The following is a 6,077-nucleotide window of genomic DNA, read 5'->3' as shown; positions in this document are numbered from 1 at the left end:
TTGCCTACATATCATTCTTTTCTTAAAACCCATGAATGGGATTCCTAATGAGACATCTACTTTGGTCCATGAACCTTCTTTTGAATATTCCATCATAGGATCTTAAAGATCCTTGCGTTGCAAATGTTTCCTTTATTTTGATGATGTAGGTCTTTTAAGATTCTTATCATGATCAATTTTTCTTTCATCATGTATGAGGTCCTATACTATGTATGCTCCTTCTATATGAATACCGTGAGCTATGTCTACCATGCTCCTATATTCTAGAAGATATTTCCACCCATGCATTTTTATTCTTATCATAAATGCTACATCATGCTGCTAGATTTTAGAGGGTGTTTCTAGCCATACAATTTTTTAATTTATTCCTACATTCTCCTATCCTACTCAAAATTTTAAAGAAGTCCAGAAGTAAAGAGTTTGACCTAGTCATAGTAGAGATCCGAAGGATCTTCCTTCTTTTACTTCTTTCATTTCTTAGGTTATGTGAGCTTCTTCCCTCTTTCCTTTGTTGTTGTTGTCCTTCTTAAGCTTAGGGAAATTCCTTTTATAATGTCCATATTCTGGGCATCCAAAACATTAGATCTTGGACATGTCTTTGTTGTTTGTTCTTCATGGACCAAACTTGCCAAATTTACTCTTTCTTTTGTCCATGGTAGCCAACTCTTGCTCGTTTGATCCCACATCTTCTTTTGCCTTAAGTATGGTTTCCTTTGCATAGAGACCACATTTCACTGAGAGTGGTTGCTTCCTTCTTGACATATATGTTAGATGTGAAGTTTCACCACTCCTCAGGTAGAGCATTGAGTACTACAGTTGTCATCTCTCTGTCAGATATGACTTCCCCAAGCTCTTGAAGTTGATCTCTCATTTCAGACATTTTCATGAAGTGGGGAGTTATTCCTTCCTTTGTTATCTTCATCTTGTATAATTCATTTCTCGGAGATATTACTTCTCCGGTTGTGGATACTGAGAATAACTCTACTAGCTTATCATAGATTTCTTTCGATGTCTCAAACTTGGAGACATAGGGAATGAGAGAATCTTTTATTGATTCTATCATAATCCTTTGATATCTTGTCTCATACTTATTGTACTTGGCTAAGGCTTGAATCTGTTCCTTAGCAGGGATAGTGATATTCCTTTTGACATGCTCTAGCAGTTAATTCTCCTTGAGTAGTAGATCAATCCTCTTCTTCCATGCAAGAAATTTATTGGTACCTACCAATTTATTGATTTCCTTGCAAAAATACATTGATGTATATTTAGAAGGGGACATGTACTTACTTGATATATTTTGAGATGCAATGGATTTGCTTCCTCCTTGAAGGCTCGATGGCTTGTCTTCCCTCAATCTTGATGTTCTTCAGGTTGCCTTCTCCAAGTGTACTTTCTTGGTGATGAAGTTTTCTTGAAGACTTGTATCTTGATGTAGGTTTGGCTTCCATCTACTCTTCTTTTGTAGGTTCCTTTATATGAGTCTCTTCTTCTAGCTTTGTAGATCTCCTTGATGAATGATGGATTGTAGACCCTTCTTTTCCTTGAAGTGATTGAGACTTCTAGGCTTAATGTTTCAACTTTTTAGATGCTTCCCCTTGATGACTGTTCTTGAGTTTCCCTATCCTTGATGTGTCACCTTAGCTCTGATACCATGTTGAAGAATCTAGGGCATTATAGTGTAGTGTGATCTTTGTTTCTTGATATCAATTTGTGGAGTCTTTTTACTTTTCTTGTTATCTTCTTCTTCTTCTTATTATTATTATTAGTGCTTATGCGTGCACTTCATCAAACTGCTACCAAAACACAAAAACAAGAACACAAGATGTTGGCTCTCTGTCAGGGCCAAAACCTCTCTACTCTTGAGAGGAAACCCTTTAGTGAATTTCTCTTATTGAAGCTTCTATTGATGAATTCCAAACCCTAGACCCCTTACTAAGAGATCCTCCAGGCACAAGTCAATATTCCACTCCTTTCTACACCATATACCCAGGCACTTCTTCCGTCACTTCGTCCTCCTTCTTCGGACACTTCATTCTTCTTTCAACTTGTTAGTAACCTTGTTGTACTCGCTCTAGAGAAGTTTCCTTTTAATGAGAACCTTTTCATATGTTGATTCCTTTCTTGTCTTTACCAATCAATGAAATTTTAGGACTGCAAGAGGAGGGTTGCTATGACAGCAGGACAACCCTTTTATCTTCGCATGTGTGACTGTTTTCCCTATGGTGTAGACCTCCTCCTTGTTCATTTGTGAGAGAACCTTCTACGCTTGAGTGAGGGGCCTCATAGGCCTGCTTAGATTTCCCAACCAAAGATATTATGTGACTGTAAATATATTGTTGTTGTGACTGCAGGAAGAGGTATGTTCTTCACACGTGTGACTGTTTTATACCCTAGAAAACAATCCCATCAACTTTGGTCTAGTCTCTTCCTTGTACGCTGCACTAGAGGCTCCTTCTCTTGTCCTTTTATTACCCCTTTTACTTACTTCTATTTTGCGCTGATTTCATAGATGAATTATGCTTTCTTGGAGGGTGAAATGACTCTTATATATAGGAGTCTGCTCCTCCTTTTTAGGCTGACTAGTCAACTATATTTAGGCCGACTTGTCAAACTTCTTTTAGACTGACTTGAGCACTGCTTTTATGCTATGGATTTATTCTTTCAGTGATGTCATTGCTTGGAGGATGATTTTGAATTTGCTTGGAGGTATTCTCTTGACCATAATACATTTACATATAAGGTATAACATGCCCTTAAGGTCTTCAACTTATTCTTTTGACTATTTGACTTACCTATAGAAATTTAAATAGTGCTAGACCTATTTCAATGAGCAAGAAACTCATTGACATATACTACAAAAATAATATTTTTTTCTTGAATAAATACAAATATCAAAAGTACATTTATGAAGACTGAACCTAGTTATCTTTCCTTCAACAACCAGAGTATGGCTTGACATGAAACTCTCTCAAGATAAGCTTCTTGAGCTCACTGAAATTCGACACATAGATCATATCTCTAAACCTCACCAAACCATCTATCGTGAGATGATAGCATGCATCTCGATCACCTGTACCTGTACCTGCACTTGTACCTGTACTATGTTGTAACCTGATCTAAAAATGGGGCACTAAAGGCTTCTTGTGAGCTTACAAGAAACTCTCCCACTTCCAAAGCTTAAATATCCCTAAGACAACTATCATTAACCAATGCGGAATTAATAATGTGCTTGACAATAAGGTGTATGTTTATGTTTTTTTAAATTATCTATGTGTTGTAAATTGATTTGCTCAAACTAATATAAAACACATAACAGTGGAAAAATGCAGCAAATGAACATCACACATAAGACAACCAGTTTAATATGGATTTCAACCAAAACTCTTGGGCTACGTCTCCTTGAGCTCTAGTCAACTTAACTAGGCTCTCTGGGATTATGGCAATAGTTCTTTTACAAGCTCCACGCTCAACTCCACTAGTTTACATAAAACTCAGTGGGATTAGAACACCATCTTATCCCTGGCTCTTGAAGCTCTCGACCCTTTGGCTCTCGGCTCTGGCTCTGGCTTTTTGGCTCTAGCTTCTCTGAGCTCTCTCTCAGCCTCTCTATTATGTCTTCAAAATATATTTTTTACAACAGTGAGCTCAATTTGAGTCTCACAAAATAGATACAAATCAGTAAGATTGTACTTGGATCCCTCAAGTCTCTCAGGAGTACACAAACTCTCCTAACTGACTCTCTGTCTCTACTGGTTACAATAGTATGAGCACAATCTAAGACTCAATACATGATAGGCATGCAGAGGAGTTTGGCTTGAACCTCTCAAGCTTTCTCTCTCTGTCTTTGTCTTAACTCTGGCTCGATGCTGCCTTTGCTTTTGCAGATCAACTCAACTTCTTCTCTCTGCTTTCGGCTTACCGCTCTCTTACTACTATATCTTCTCTCTTTGTCAGTCTATGGCTAAAGCCATCTACTTCCTGTCGGCTCGTTTCCATGTCTCGTCTTTCTGGTTCCCCACCTCTGTTCGTTCGAATCCCTTCTTTCGGCGTTTACAGTCGCTGTATAACGCTTCACAGGGTGGTGGCCACCTATTCTGTAACGAATGAGTGTCAATTCTCTTGAATATGTTTGAACGGTCATTATTTCCATTTGCTCCAAGAATTCCCATGAAACACAAATCTTCTACCAACTCATCGTCCATATCGGACTTCAAATCCTATACAACTCTGCCTGTTGACCCTGTTAAATCTGGTCATCCATCGAAACATGTCTCCGTCATTGATCTGGGCCCCCCAAATCCTACGATGGTCTCTCATATCGGGCAGTTGAGTAGCTCAATGGTTACCTGTCCGATGTGAGCAGTTTTCTCTCTCTTCCACTGGATGCGTGGAAATCGATGTGTGGCATCGGGCAGAACTTGGTTGAAACCACTTACCGCCTCGAGCCCTTCCGATATCCTGTCGGTTTTGTGGAATCCCACTCTGATGGAACTGAATTAATTACTTTTCCGCATTTCATAATATTTCAGGTCCGGGTGCTCGGGGCTTCTCTTCACTGAGAGGTTTGCCCTATGATATGTGATTCGCATGTCAGAAACTACCTCTGTTGCTCAGATTTGTCCCTGCATTTGTCGGTTGATGTCAGTGCGTGTTACCACGGTCTACCGCTCTATGCGTTAGATCGACGGCCCTCGTTGATCCGCACTGATCGCCATTCGCATCTGTCATGAGGATTCCTCTGATACATTATCTTTATAAGACTTTGAATCTTTTGGAATAATTTGAAAGAGTTCATGAAAACTTAGAGAGTGTTCTAGGATCCATTTGGATCACAACTTCTTTTTGCTATAACTTCTGCCTCCGAAGTCCATTTTAGCCCATTCAAGTTGCATTAGATTCAAAGGAAAAGATTTCTACAATGGGGCTATTTCCAGGAACATCCTTGGACTTCCATTTTCCTCTGTGAGGAACACTTAGACTTAGAAGTCTATCCAAAATAAATTTTGGATCACGCCTTCCCACTAAAGAACTTTTGGTCTCCAAAAGACTGATATACTGATCTGAACAGTAAATGGAAGTAACAACACCCTCTTCTTTCAACCTTCATACACTTGCCTTGCATAGTGCCTCTGAACCAAAGTCTTTGACCATTCTCCTTCCTGGATGTGTTGGTCCTCCTAGGAAGAACTACCTTCCTCCTTACCTTCCTGCAGAGCTCCTGCTAAGATGGTCACAGAAGGTAGCTTGAACTTTTCTACCTTGATCATTGATCCAAGGTGGCTCAAACAAATGTGAAGTATATCTGCTTCACAAAAGAATCATTTGTACCTGTTTGAAAAGCTACATGTCTTACATCTGCATACAAATGGTGAACTGGATAACAAGCCCACAAAACACTCCTTTAAAACAAATGACCCTTCAAGTCAAGCATGTCTAAAAAGACCATTAGGACTCTTTTTCAAAAGATGAAACACTTCATCTTTATCTCCATCTTGGAGACCAAGTTAACTTTTCCCAAGTCAACAATTACATGCATGTTTACAAAAAAGCAATCAACCCTTCAAGTTAATTACACATACATGTTCAAATACAAGACATCCCTGTGTTCATGCACATCATGCCTATGCATGCATTTCATCCTTCAACTTTCACTTAAGCACACTGTACTTTCGAAGATGAAATGAAATGTAATGTTGCAGCAACAAAGTGAGTCTCCTACTCAACTTTTTCCATTCACCGTCTTGGTAGAAACCAATCCATTTCAAAGGTCTTTCCTTTATCTTCACATCAACATCAACATGTGAATCATCCTGAGACACATCATCCATGGAAAATTCCTTTCCATTTCTGCCATCTTCTCTTTCCACTTTCTTCAGCTTTTGTGGAAGCATTGTTGGATTCAGAGTCCAACACCTTTCAGCAAGATTCCCTTGCTTATGGCAGTAAGTGCAATACATGTGTATCCTCTTGACAGCATGATTTGCCTTGTCCAGTGGACCTTTGGCTTTTTGCTTCTTTTTGCTTCAAAAGTTTTCTGTATGTGGCCATTCTCTTCCAACATCTAGAAACATTATGGT

The sequence above is a fragment of the Pinus tabuliformis genome, chromosome 3_2 (assembly GCF_031772625.1).
Source record: "Pinus tabuliformis cultivar Carrire ecotype Pingquan chromosome 3_2, CPIR1, whole genome shotgun sequence".
Taxonomy (NCBI): domain Eukaryota; kingdom Viridiplantae; phylum Streptophyta; class Pinopsida; order Pinales; family Pinaceae; genus Pinus; species Pinus tabuliformis.
Note: the sequence above shows the minus strand (reverse complement) of the source record.